Raw genomic sequence first — 15,387 nt, 5'->3', positions numbered from 1 at the left:
CTCATTATCTTTGTGATATAACATACCTACAAAAACTATTAAACATAATAACATGAACCAAATAACTATTTAATTGGCTTCCGAAAAACATTTTTCAATCTGTATTTTGCCGAAGATGCATATTAAAATGTTTTTTTTTCAATTGCACACAAGAAAAAGTAATCTAAGTCTGTAATTTGAAATATAATATTAAAATTCAGTTAAATAATTGAAAAAAATAATAGTCTTGTATTTCCAAATTAACAAATGTAATTTGCAGAATAAATTTTATTCAAGAATTATCTGTATAGAATGACATTTCTAAAATAGAAAACTATAATTTGATAATTAACTTTTATTGCGATGTCGTTCACTGCTGCAGAGTTCTTCCTATTTGAGAATAAATGGAGTCTTGCTTTCTTTTCATAAAGAAGTAGACTTCTTACATTTGGCATTCTAAAAAATAATATAATAATAAAATTTAATTAAACATGCTAAACTAATCCTTAAGCGTAAGTAACAGAAAATAATTATTGCTTTACACTGTAAGAAGTTTCTAAAGATCAATGTTGCGCATAAAATTTAAGAATATCTTCAGAAAAATTAAATAGTAGTTGTAGTGTTTCATCAAAAACTAAGGTTATTTTTTCTTTGTTTGTTTTATTAGGTTACGGCACAGCACTCGAGAGCTATCTGCCTTAAGGGAGGGATGCCTTCGTGGAGGATTTTCTAAGGGAAACTGGCTCGTATACACGTTACACATGGGGAAAACCATGAAAACGCCCATGCAACCAGCCCGTTCGCGTGATTCAAACCTCGGACCGAACTACCAGTGTTCAGCGACGTTACCGCTCGGCCGCTGGTGGGCCCGGTTATTTTGATATTCAGTCTCATCGCTTCTATACCCGAATATTTCAAACCACAAATAAATTTTAAAGAACAAATGAATATTTTTTGAATTTCTGGTTATAAATTACATTACACTTTAAGAAATAAATCAAGTAAGATAAGCTTTCAAACTACAAAAATTTTGGTTGCATAATATATTTCATTAAAGTTATCCAAAATTAAAATTTCTGTTCGATACTCGGAGAAGAAAAATTTCTTTCCCGTAGTCGAGTCAGTCAAGGGATTCAATACCATTAAATATAATTTTTGTGCACCGTATACAAATATTTCTTCAGGCAGTTACGCATATTAAGTTAACGAAAATGAATTTCTGAGAAATACTTTAACTACGCAAGAAAAATCCAACAAAGAAACGCTGTTTTCAAATTATTGTATGCAGAGTTTATGAAACTCAAATTTCGTAGTTGGAGGCATTTTGTTTGATTTTTATGTTGCACATATATATATATTTAGCTTTTTTAACTTAACCGATAGGTTATTTGTTCGGGTTTTTAATTTGGATGACAGTTATTTAAAGCATACAGTTCTGAGATTCTTTATTGAAGGACAACATTTATTTTACGGAATCGATTTATTCCCCGCCTAAAAATCTTTAGTAGGATTTGAGGCAACTTTTTAATTGAAACATCATAAAATGCATCGTCTGAAAATACAATTTTCTTATATTTTTATTAAAAGACACCGCGGACCCAACATTTTCAGTGTTTGGAAACCTATCTAGCTTGATTCATTGGACTAGAGTTTTACGACCAATCAATCATTCAAGAAATATCTTATGTATCATTATCTTGCATTTTTTAAAATTGTTGTTTTAGTCAGGTAGATTCATATACAAAGTTTTTCAAAATGTAGATATTTTACAAAAAGTTCTGTACTGAAAGTGGAAAGTTTCTGTAACTGTAAAATCTAACTCTTTTACTTAGTCCTCGCAAAACAAAAATTTCAAGTAGAAAAATATTTACTGTATAGAAAATTCACGAAATCATAGCATTTTAACTTCAAAATTTGCGAGACTGCTCAAGAACTAATGTTGTGTACTATATTACGTTTCAATGCCTACTACTTTATAAAAAAAATTGTGAAGTAGCGGTAAAATTAGAGTTTGTTTTGGCAATTAGTAGCTCTTCACTGTGTGAAATAGTATACGTTCTTAAACTTGCAGCTGGTCCCATGAAAATATTAATTACACGTATATCTTTATATTGTAGGTAAAGCATCGAACATTTTATATTTAATACATTAAAAGTAATACTTATTTGTCCATTTAGGTTTTCGTACTCCACAGTGATTATACAATAAGAGAGATTATATATTTTCAAAACTCCAATGTTAAAACTTGTTTTATAAAATTGTACTTTACTTTGAGAAATTTTGTAATTCGGAGCAGAGGTTTAGCTTTAACAGTTAAGCAAATAAAGCTTGCAGTCATCAGTTCTGAATGCCCCTGTATAAGAAATTATTTTTTTTTATTTTTTTTATTTTTTTATTTTATTTTATTTTTTTTTTTTTTGTAAATTTTAAATAAAGTTTAGACTTAATTTTCTGATTTATACCGATAAATAATTAAGTTCTATTGCTTTCTTTGTATTGAGATATAAAATAATTTGTCGTGTAATCCTTTGTTACCCAGCACATGAGACCGGTTTCAATATTTTCAACATCCTAGATGGTTAGTAAATTTGGCGTCTCGTATAAATTAAGTATATTAATAACTTAAAAGCGAAATATATACTTATTTAGCTGTCTAATGAGAAAGCAGCTTAGCGACATCTTCTAAAAATTGAGCTCCCCATGTTATCCTTAGTGCCAACCCTTGTTGGCATATAGTCAAGAAACAATTTTTAATTCGAAACTGTTATTTATCTAAGTTAGTCCATGGCGACTCTAAGAACAATGTTTTCTGTTATCTATATGGGAAACAAATCTGGCGGGCTAGACGCATTTATATATATGATTAAGTAAGTTCCTTTGATATTTCTTTGTATCTAACAAGTCTTGAGACAAATTGGGTAAGGTACCCCATACTTTGGATCTTAGCGCGGTCTTTGCGCAATTTCTGTTGCAAATTCCTAACTACACCTCTATTTGAAATTTTCAATACGTTAAAGGTAAAATAAAAGACAATTACTGTGTTTTAGTTCTAGGCTTGATGGTGCTACTTTGGTAGACGGTTGCACGGATGTTTGGCGATTTTCGTTGGCGCAATTGTTGGCGCGGTTTTTACAATCGTCAGCCATCTTGAAAACGCTGTTTTTATATGTATTTTACACATAGCAAAGTATTCGAAACTTAAAAGAAAATATCTTTAAAAATAATGGATTACTTTTTTTGTTAAAAACGTTGTTTTTTGAGATGGTAGGCAAATGTAAATAAATATATTTACTACGAGTATAAAATATTAAAGTAAGGCTAAATTATTACTTTCATATAGCACAGAAATAGAATAAAAATACCGCTATAAAAACATTGCGCCAACGTTTAATTGGATTAAAAAGTTACGTAAATTGAATATCGAATTAAAAACCATCATACCAACGTTTAAAAGAATTAAAATATTAGTTAAATTCAAATACTTTAAAATAAGTAAATAAGAACGCTTTGTACACTAGAGCTAATATGACAGCAATTAGTTTATTGCCGGTAAAAAAGAAGGAATGTCTAATACTTTTTTTTACCGTTACAGCGGTTATTTCTTCCACCGTGACCACAATACCATATGCGGCCGTCCTGAGAATCGGCTCTTCTAGCGATCTTCACATCTGTGATCCACATTTCTCGCACTTGATTGAAGAAGCAATTAGTGAGATTTCGTCCAAAAATTTAAAATAAATTTCTTCGAACCCTTGTAGCAATTTATAAATAAATCTTTGATTAGGAAAGCCAGTTTGGCCAAAATAAGGCCTCAAAGGACATTTTTTTTTTTTTTATTCCGATACAAATAATTCTTGGTACTTACCAATAACAACATTAATTTTTGAAAGGGACATATCCGTTTCCTATGAAATCTAAGGAATTTGAAGAGATGAATAATAACATTTTAAAATGGCGCGGTAATGCACAAATATTCAGTAACCAATCAGGGAGCTGATTACAGCTCATTAATGCACAAATATTCTGTAACCAATCAGGGAGCTGATTACATCACGCCTAGAATTAAAATTGTTTAAATAATCATACATAATAAAATCTCTTTTAAAAAAGGCAAAATTAAATTGTATTTTAATATTTAACAGCCATAAATAATACTTAAAACATCAGATTAAATTTATAGATATTAAAACCAATTACATTTAAAGCAAGGTGACGTCACTAATTACACCATCCAGAACGAATTATACAAAATATCATAAACAATAATATTTTTATTTCAAATAAAAAGGCAAAATTGAATTGGTTTTTAATATTTATAAGCCATAAATAATACTTAAAACATGGAATTTATGCATAATAAAACGCATTATTTTTTAAATAAAATGACAAAAGTATCGGTTACTATAAATAACTTGGTTACCATAAATAATGGGTTTATCACAAGTCGTATCACTCACCAAAAACAAATTCGCCAAAATCCGTGCAACCGTCTACCAAAGTAGCACCGAGTTGATAAATATTACAGCTGTGATCTTTTGACCAAACCCTTTCTATTACGAATGATATCTAGTTCATTTTATCATCCTGCTTTTCTAGTTTTTATTAACAATTATGCTTCTATATGATCAAAAATACGAATAAAACAAAAAGGAATAGAACGTACTCCTAAACGGGAATAATAGATTTCCATTTCATCATAGAAGGCTCTTTACAACCTTCATTTTCGACCAACGAACTGAGCTTGATCGATATTAAAATTTATTTCGGAAGTTTATTATCAGTTTTACTCACTTTACGCACCTCGTGAAACATTACCCCAAATAAAAACTGCTGAACTAGGGTCTTACATTTATTACTGAACAACACTATCTGGGATTAAATTTTCAACAAATGCTGAAAACCTTTCGTTGCCATGGGAACTAGAAAGGCAAAAGAAACATTGTTCTTCGTTAAAGAGTCCTCTGTTTTACGCCAAGTTGTTTTACTGTTATCTTTCTCGACCTATCTTGTAGAAGCAGACTAGAGTGAGATTTAAGTGGCGCAAGAAATTTCTTCCGAAATGTTAATTTCCTGGAGTTAAAACTGTTCAGAAAGGATAATTTATGAAAATTAACCATTAAGTCACCCAGTGTGCATAAAAGAAAAGCACTTACTAGAAAATTGTCTTTACCACCAGGAAAGCTGCCTTCTCCTCCAATGCATTTAAAGCCTCGCGCGCAAGGGCATCTTAAGAAGTACACATCGTTAAAAAGGAATGAATAATCTTTTGTCAAACAGTAGTCACCTGAAAGTATAATTTGTTATATTCCACTTTTATAATAATATTACTCATTAAAAATCATATCATAGGAAAAGATATTCCTTTTTTCCCATTCTCTACTACATAGGTTCGATAGAATCATTTTCTAATATGTCTTGTTACACAGTTTAGCTCCAGAAAATAAACTGTGAATTTCACTGATATCAGAAAATGGCAATGATACCCGACAATATCAAGAATTTAAGGATATGCTATCGTCATTACAGATCCACTTTCCTATTCCTATTTACCTGTGGAATTTTATAATTTCATTCGGTTGATTTTGTGACTTTATTCCCTTTTGTGACTGACGACGTCATTTACTTATTTGCAAACGATTTCGTTCTGAATCTAATAAAAGCCCACGTAAGGTGTGGCAAGACTACGTTAAGGCCAGTATCGCTCGTGATCACCTAAATTAAGCATGGCAGAACGTTCTACAGCGGCTATGCTAAACGAATTGCGGACTTGACCGTCTGTCATCCGGTTGAAATCTCTACAGTCATTACCTTCTTCCATTTCTTGATAGACAGTTTATAGAAGAGTGATCTTCACATGAGTAATGAATTTAAAAGGTATTACAGCTTTTATGAAGAAGATTTTGAAGATATACTTTTGTTACGAACAATTTTAACCAAATCGTTATTGCGAAGGTTTGTTAAATGTAAGACGATCACACGGTGAAAATGTTATCATTTGACTTATGTGATCATCTTAAGAATTCAAATTCAGAAATTATTTCATTTGTTCGTTGGAATAATTTTGTTTTACTTTACTTTTCTGTCATTCTGACTATTTACATATCTTAAATAACTCTGAGCATAAGATTTAGATTTTATAAATTGCTTTTTACAATGGGATTCAAAATGAAATAGATGTTTAAAAACTGTAGTCCAGAATTTGTAGAGATTATTATGTCAAATGCATTTTTGATACTTATAAAATTTCAGCAAAATATAACATTTGAATTCTTAGTTGCAAATGCTTTCTTAACATTAATAAATGAAACGCAGTCTTAATAGCATAATTTTAAACATTAGTAAAAAACCGCTAAACGTTTAAACATACTTTACTGTTGTTTTGAATGGTTTATCGCTAGACTTCAAAGAAGTTGAATAAAAATAGGCATGCAGTAAACACATCGAATGAAGTTTCTGTCGAGACGTTCATTAGTTCAAGAAGTTAGTTTAATGTTCTGGCAAAATAATGAGTATTTTCAATTGAGAAAAATATCCATTGCAAGCTTCGTGTGCAGGCGATTTAGAGACATAAATGTACAGCTACATCTTAAATAACAAAGTCTTTTCCTATTAAATAAACACGTATGGCAGAAGGTGGCGATAACTTATGATGATATTATATCATACTTAATATCATACATTTCTTTCTATAGTTTCTCTCTGCTATTTTGAACAGTTTATAATATATAATTTTATGTTTTACGTCTTGAATGCCTGAAAAATTCGCATTTAATCTATATGGTTTATAGTAACTTCTTAGATAAAATTGTTTAACTAAAATCAAGTGAATCAACATACAAAGATTTAATTGCAATTTTTTGAAAGTTTCTAATTATTTTATTTTTTAAGTTTGCAGGGTTTTCCTTATTTTGCATAACAAATTTATTTTAAGTTACAAATACAATAATCACATGTTAGGATAATCAAAGTAAATTAAATGATGGTATTATTATTAGTATTAATTCTCTTTATTTTATAACATAACCTCATTTTGCTGCCTCATTTGATAAACTTGTATGATTTATATAAGACTCTAAAATTTTAAGCAGTAAAAAATATATTTAGAATTTTTTGCATTAAATGCTGTTCTAATGATTAATTCAAGTTTGATAAGACTGGGACTTCATTCACAGTGAAGACTCAGGACTGGGCACGTTGCCCAATATGTAATAAAAAATTAAAATTTTAATATACCTTCAAGTACAATCGGTTCGCAGTGCTTCATCATGAATGGAGCAGTAACACAGAATTTTCTCCGCAATCTGAATTTTTATTGCACGATTGGAAGGGAATGGCTTTTATGACCTGAAAGCAGCAAACATTTTAAACCAAATTCTTATACAGGTACACTAATTCTGTTTTATTTTATTTATTATTTTTTACTAGCAAAGGGGTCTTACATTCTTATTGCCTCTTACTTCAAATTGCTCTGCTCAGTATTTATTCAACACATAATTGTAACAGAAAATGTATATATATAATATGAATTCTTCAGGTATGTATATATATAATTTATATATATATATATATATATATATATATATATATTCAAGTAAACATGTATGGTTTATTTTAGCTAATACATTATTTTAATATTAATTATTTTTATAATTTCTATTTCTTCCACCAATGGTCATTAAAATTTAGTTTAGGTTTAGTTTAAATAGGAAATGAGTGTGTAGTACAGCATATTACGCACAGATGAGGAGCCTCCTACTTAGCGGACTTATGGATTTGACGAAAGAATTTTGTATAGAACACAGGATTGAATCATCTTTTTTGTGAGATCCCTGAGTGAAATTACTAGAGTTTAGGAAACTGAATGCACTCGATTAATAAGAACCGCTGAGCTGAAAAATAGTACTTAAGTGTTGGCAGTTTTGAAGTAATTTGAGAAATTGTGGAAATGAGTAATACTTACTGCTACTGTGATCAAAAAACATAATGTCCTGATAAAGAACATTTCAGCATAATCGAGAAAGAACGTTTGAAATATAGCGTTCAGATCAAAGTAAAGTGAGTGCAAAAGATATATAAACTGCAGCTATTATTATCTGCTTTTTCTAACAAACAGCTGTTTTTTATCGTTCACCACTTAAGATAAATCTCTAAGAAAGAGTCAAGAATGAAAAGTAAGTAACTGAATGTACTCATATATTTTGTATTTCAATAAATAATTTCAGTTTAACTTACGTTTATCAAAATTTCTATAAATGGGTTGTTGATAACTAAATATATTGTTACAAAATTTATTTATATTAATAAATTTTGTCTTAAATAAATAAAATTGCAAGTTTCAAATATTGTAATTAGTATTATTTCCCGAAGTGACAGAAACGTTAATTGACTATTTGCTATTCTATTCTGAAACATTTTGTAATCAACTTAATCAAAAAATACACAAAATTTGATCCTGGAAATAAGTACTTGTTGTAGTATTTCAACGAATGAAAATTTTATAGTTAGTCCTTAACCTTTGATTCATTATTATTTTATTCAAACATTCGTTTAAAAATTTATTCGATTTCATTTAACTTAGTTTACTACTTATTTGTTCATTAATTTGCATCAAATCTTAAAATTATTTCTTCACCTTTTAATCCTGATTAAATTGCATTTCTAAATAAAACAAAATTTTAAATGAAATTGAATATTGACTTAATCCAAACTAAAAAGATTAATTTTGATAGCTTTAGAGGTAGAGATTTTCTTTCGTTATTACTTTGCTATATACTATACAGTAAAAGTATGAAATAAAATGTACAAAAGCTGCTTTAAATCACACAGTTTCAGTTAAATGCACTAAAAAGTAAAAAATAATTCATTTTTGGTCATATTATTTAATAGAATTTGAACCTGCAACATACAGTATTAAGATATTAACAGAATTTCAAGGAACAATAGATATTAAAGTAAAGAAACGACGTTAATATAAGTATAATTCAATTCGCTTAAATTTCTCTTTGGCAATATTGATTTAAAATCTACTACTGTTATCAGATCCATCACTTTATTTTTAATCACGTATGATAAATAATGTTATGATGGCCAATTATTTATTTATTCGCCATTTAATTGAAGCCGTATAACTTCGAAACACGTTTTACACATTTTACTTGAATCTCGAGCCAAAACAAATCTTTCATCATGAATTGGCAAACATTTCTGAGCTGAACAAAATTGCTGCGTTATTTCCAACAGTACTTGTCTTAAGTGGAGTACATGTTCGCAATTTATACAAAAGATGCATATTTTTTTTATGTGCATTGAAAGAAATATTCAAAGCCTTTGCATGCCGAAGCACAAGTTTTCAAATTCTAACAGAGAGGAAGCTTGGAATTAGTGTTGTGGATGGAAATAGAATGCAGTAGCATTGAGAATGACTGCTAAATGCTATTAATATAAAACTCAAAAATCTGTGCTCTACCCCCCCCCCCCCCCACTTTTGTTATTTTGTCCAATCCAAATGGAATTCTGCTTAAAGATTTGAAATAGATTTTTAAAAATATGAAGAAACAGCCATTTCTTCATTCCAAAATATTTAGCAACAGCTTCGCATTTATCAGCACACAACGCTCGCGGAAAAAATTAACCACTACACTATAAAAACCAAAAAATTCTCATAACACATGGAAACACATTCCTTCTAAATATAATTCGAAAGTAATAGGCAAGAAGTCAATTGACAATTAAAGTATGTGAATAAGTAATAATGACTTTAAATTCCTTTTATTCTGTTTTCGAATGTCAGAGTTATTGGTCAGAGTTGTTTCGAATGTCAGAGTTATTGGTCAGAGTTATTGGATATAAGGATGTTTATTCCAGTCCTTTCATTAACAATTCGTATTAAAATGTAGCAACTTTTAGATCGCTAAAGGATAGTATAATTATATAATTATGCTTGCTAAAAGAATGTTTACGCATATCATGATTTTTGAAATTATATATGCTAGCATGCAAATATATTCCGTCCATTGTATATAACATTTACGATTAATAATTTGTATACGGAGAGAAGATCAAAATAATTATATAAAATTTGACATTTTGTTTCATTTGTATTTCACATAAGGTTAGTTCCATTATGCATAATTTATTTTAATTATTTCCTCATTTGTCTTTGCTCTGCATGTAATTTGTTACCCAAGAGAGTAGAATTATCCAGTTTCATTGTCGAACAATGTTAGAGAATAGATAACTACGGAAACTATTAAAACTAAAGAATATGAATCCATTAATGGTTCAATAACAGATACAAATACTGAGACAATTATTTTGCGTTTGAGATTTGGTTAATAGTCCTTTTTTGAAGCCATGGTTTTATGTTAAAACAGATAAGTAAAAACCGTTGGATATTTCTCGTTAGCAAATAATTTTCAAAATATACCTTAGCAACAGGTTTCACGTTCTTACAAACAGTTTCAAATATGTTCGATTATCTTCTATGTCTTTTAATTAGTGACTAAAATTATATATTCAGGGAACATGACCTCTGGCATTTAAACCTAAGCCTAACACTTCTATCAATTGATCTTTCTTACGATTTTTTACTTTAATCTTGTTTCCAAAAATTTTGTACCGTTAAATGTGTTATGTTACATTACGCTACCTTGAATGCACCGTATAACCTCAATTATCCGAGGTAGTTTGAAACGTGACCACCTCGGTTAATTTAGGCTACCCGGTTAGACTTAAATCATGCCAGTCCTTCTTTCGATAAGGTTTTCTGAAACTGTCTATTTGAAATTCTAAAAGTAAGTGCACAGATTACTATTAACATTTTAATAAACTCCTTTATTAGTAAATATTTTTTCCTTCAAATAAACCATTTTTGCATACAGAATTTTATTTCGTGACATAAATGTTAATGAAAGGACTGGAATAAACATCCTTATCAGCATTTTCTTACATGTATTTTTATAAGATACTAATTTTAAAAAAATTCTATAACAGTTTTTATGATAGTTCTCTATTTCTATCACCACAGTACGATCACGCCACTTCTATCAACAGAAGACCATATGAGAAACATCAGGATGTTACTCTAAAAAAGATCCTTTACTTAAAGCTTTAATATGGCTGATTTTTACATTGTCCATTTCCGTTTCATTCGTCATCCTCACCATCACTTTCAGCTTGTGCGAATAGATACTTCACCATTCAAAATCTGAAAATCCACTATTTTTTACAGCTTTTGAACCATGTCTCCGCAACATTTTAGACTTTGAAACGCGCTTACGAGTTCATTATCAGTTCGTGTCTGACTATCAGTTTTGCTTTCATCTTAAACACATATAAACCGCATCCTTTATTGTTTATAATAATGCAGTTAAATAAGCAATTTCGGATTAAAAAAACTGTCAAAGGATCAATCTCTGATAGAAAAATTCGCGAATGTTCCTGCTTTTCATAGTATATTATCTAATATTACTAATCCACCAATGATTTCTTTAACTTGACTTCCAGCTCTGTGGATTAATAGAGATCCTATTGCATTCTCCCTCAACTTCGCAACTGTTGCCACTGCATGAAGCATATAATTTTTAATTTATCTTCTACCTGGTCATGCACTTTGCAGAATCGCTGAGTTTAGTTTGGAGCAGGAATCGAAGGAATTCGCAATGCGCTCTCCAGGATTTTAACTCCAGACTTTCCGTTCGCTAGCCGTATGTGCTTCCAGTTACACAACGAAAGCACGAGGTAGAGAAAAAGAAAATATTTTAATTAATTTTGAGAATGCTATTCGGTAAAATATGTTTAACTTGCCTTTTGAATTTAGACATCTGTAACTGTTTATCAAACTGAATTTTTTGCAATTGTTACTAGGTTAGCTGTTTATTTCATTTTTAATTATAATTTAATTAATAGTAATTAAAATACGAGAAGCTAATTTTAATTACTAAAATATGTTTCCAACGTTCGAAAATTATGTAATGGTGCAGATTCATTTGGTTATATATTTTTCATTTTTGACATTCACAACCTTACCATCAAAGTGTTTTCTAATTCTCCTTTTAACCTGCTACGTTACGCTATCTTATTAAGCTACCATAGACATAACATCAAGATTGCATGCTTTTATTAGCATTCAGTCAAAGCATCTGCATTTTTCAGGACTTAAGTGTTGCCACTATGCAAATCATTAAGTATTGAATTCATCATAAAAAGCCTCGGGCGTTATTAATTCGTAAAGTGCAGCCATTCAGAAAAGCATAAATGTTTCTTTTCGAGTTTAATCAATTTATAACTGATTAACAGTTGAGCGGTTTAAAAGCAACAAACGAATTCCTGAATATTTTAAGTTTTTATACCATTTTATAATATATTGACGTATATTAAAATGCAAAGTTATAAATCGCAACATTCGTTTCTAATGCCATATAGGCATTTCATAAGATTGTTTCTTTTCATTTGATTTTTTCCCATTATTTTGATTCTTTTATCGTCAAAAAAAACTCATCTTACCTTTGCGTACTACTGTATTTTCCAGTTTGTGACGCTATTTACTGCACGCCAGCATTTTCCTACCGAATCTTCAAAACTTAACGATTTGCCTTCCTTCGTGTAGCTCGGCTTCCAAAGAAAATCGATCGTTCTCAAGATGCCAATATTACCCCTCCCCCCCTCCGTTCTCTGATTAATCGCGCCTTTACTCTCCTTGTGTCATCCATTCAGCTTATGGATAATCCCCAAACTTCGCTGTCACTCTCGTAAATAATCGACGGACATCCTATCCGACGAATTCCATTTTTTCACAGAAGAACTTCAGTCGTTAAGACGCATCGGAATGCCTTCCGAGAAATTTTCCCGAATTATTCGAAAGGAGAGAAATCTGTCTTTCAAATCCTTTTTCCAAGAGTATTATTTTCCCGTTTATTCCGATCTCTTGTGTCAGGGCACGTTAGATGAATAGCTCAGCTCTTTCGGAAGTGAGTAATTAATAAAATAATGCATTATTAATGAAAAGGAAGAGTCGGAGGAGTTTTTGCTAGAGTTCCTAATAACCCAGGTTTATCTTCATTTTCTGTACGATGGTAGAATTCATATAAATATTCACTCTGATACACTACCTGTAAGAAGTTGCCATAAAACACGTGACAGTAGTTTTAAAGTTTTAAAATTCCGATTATAGATTTCACATTCCGATGCATGTCAGCCTGTTATTAATCCAAAAATGTTATAATAAAATTGTAAAAATGTAATTTGAAGCTACAAATAATAACTCTTCCTAAACGTAAAAATTAAAATAAAAGATTAATGGAACCTTTGTAAGAGAACCATTTTCGTCTCTAGATGATTTTTCTGTTTTGTTGATGTTGTCGTCTTAGAAAATTGATCTCAGTGACAACATTTACTAACATTTTCAAGAATGACGGTCAGTTTACAAGTGTTCGTATTATTGAGGTTGTCGCCACAAAAATGTTTACTTTTGGCAGAGCCACGACAGGAAGAACACATATTTACAGATCCCATAGTAACTATAGGAGCAATAAATCCTCACTAAAGTATTTCTCGATGCTCCCTTTCCATCTTGCCTTCATCGACTTGGATTTAGTTATAAAAATACATGCGAAAGCGGCGGAGTCACAATCCCGATCATTCTGAAGATGAGTATATAACTCCAGCAACCTACATTTGAAAACGTACCACTTCCTGAGACGTAACCACCATGGAATACAAATATATTGAATTCTAAAGATCCATAAGAAAAATTTGAAAACGTTATCTAAAGTTGTTCAGTTGCATATGCATTCAGTCTTTTACCCCCGTAAACTACTTCGCCTCTCTATTGTGTCTCCGTTATTGAATATGTAGCTGTATGGTATTTCTAGAATGGTATATTTCTTCCACTAATATGAAAGATTCCGATCTACACTAACTAAGCTTATCCAGATATCATTTCAATGGCCCAGAATATAAATGAAACTACATTGCTTTTAAATTCACATCTGCCGTACAGCAAATGGAAATTTTAATTTTTGATTACTGAAAACTTCACATTTTAAAAGAGCTTACATAAAAATTGGCTTTGACTGTTTCAATGAGAGTTGCCACAGTACAAAAAAAGAATCTTTTCTGCTCAGAGTACCCAACATTAGTAAATCGACCGACGTATCTAATACTGGCTAACCAGCCCATCAAAAGATAGACTTCCATCTTAAAACCTGTACCATTTTATCTTTGACTGACAACTCTTATATTGTGGGAAAAAAAATCAGAAGTCTTTAACTTCTTAATGCTATTTTAGTTGATGCCTTGAACATTCTTGAACATTAATTTTTCTGGTAGTAAATTTTCTTTCACAGTAGAAGGAGAGATAAGTTTTCTTTCTCTGTTACAATTTCTCTAATTAATCAATGAAAAATGCCTCTGTATATTTCCAATATGCAGTATAGATGCAAAATTTGATCTCATGAAAATCCTGCACTAAAACGGAGCTGTCACAGCGAATACTTTGCATTAATGCATTGCGCTAATTATAGTATGCTGTTACTACGGTCATATGGCTAAGTACGGTTTTAAATATATATATATATGAAATGTAGAATCTCATACATTATTTGTGTTGTGCAGCTGGGGCAACAGGAATGAGACAAATTTTTGAATATAAAGTGATACGTTTAATTTAGCATCCATCTCACAAGCCTTCCTCCTCTACCTCGAGGAGAAGCCCTATTTACAGATATGTGTGCATCATGGTGCTTATCCAATCAGCGATATTAATTGAAATCACGAGGCGACGTTATCTTCTCATCAGGAGTGTTCTTAAGGACTTTATGTAATATGACAGATTTATGAGTTTGGCGGTCTGGCGGGCGCCAACAGGTTAACATACTTTTTATAATAGAGAAAGGATTTCGCCAAAATTTAGGAACAGGGATACAATTTGGGTAGAAAATCGCCAACACATTATGAAGGAATGTGATTAGAATTTAATTTAATCAATTGATTTAAAAATATCATTACACACACACACACACACACACACATATATATATATATATATATATATATAGTGTAGTACCGAAGTACAATATCAGACGATAATTAGCACGATGTAATGTACATGTTCATAAAATTTGACGGACTGGCACATAGCTAAGAAGCAGATGCATAAACAAATTATCGAAATTAAATCAAAAATACATATTTTTAGTAAATTATTATTTTAATTTTAAAAGAAATTAAAAGATATAGAAAAATTGTTTAATCTGGAGTGATATCTTTCCATATTTTTATGCCAACTAGTGAAAGAAAAAACAGATACTAGAATACCCTGATATATATTAAGAAAACAGAACTAAATTAACATGTTAAGCGCTATATCAGTCACCGGTACTAACACAATACTTTTCGTTCGGACCGCGA

The 15,387-nt window shown here is 30.4% G+C and overlaps 1 long non-coding RNA gene across 4 annotated transcripts in view; it reads right to left on the bottom strand.

The window, feature by feature from the left end:
• Window positions 1–239: 239 nt before the first annotated feature.
• LOC118193150 (uncharacterized) overlaps window positions 240–15,387 on the bottom strand; it is a 46,524-nt gene continuing 31,376 nt past the window's right edge. Inside the window, exons 1-4 of one of the 4 annotated variants that reach the window (XR_015041673.1) lie at window positions 7,940–8,063; window positions 7,213–7,323; window positions 5,133–5,263; window positions 240–435 (exon numbers count right to left, since the gene is read on the bottom strand). This is a non-coding gene — a long non-coding RNA (uncharacterized LOC118193150). Of the gene's footprint in view, window positions 436–5,132; window positions 5,264–7,212; window positions 7,324–7,939; window positions 8,086–15,387 lie in introns of those variants that run through there. The other 3 variants (XR_015041674.1, XR_015041675.1, XR_015041672.1) reach the window with 3 other exon arrangements.

Source organism: Stegodyphus dumicola, chromosome 6 (assembly GCF_044657685.1).
Source record: "Stegodyphus dumicola isolate Sdum_Otavi_A_Nest chromosome 6, ASM4465768v1".
In the NCBI taxonomy this organism is placed as follows: domain Eukaryota; kingdom Metazoa; phylum Arthropoda; class Arachnida; order Araneae; family Eresidae; genus Stegodyphus; species Stegodyphus dumicola.
Note: the sequence above shows the minus strand (reverse complement) of the source record. Positions and strands in the feature narration are given on the sequence as shown.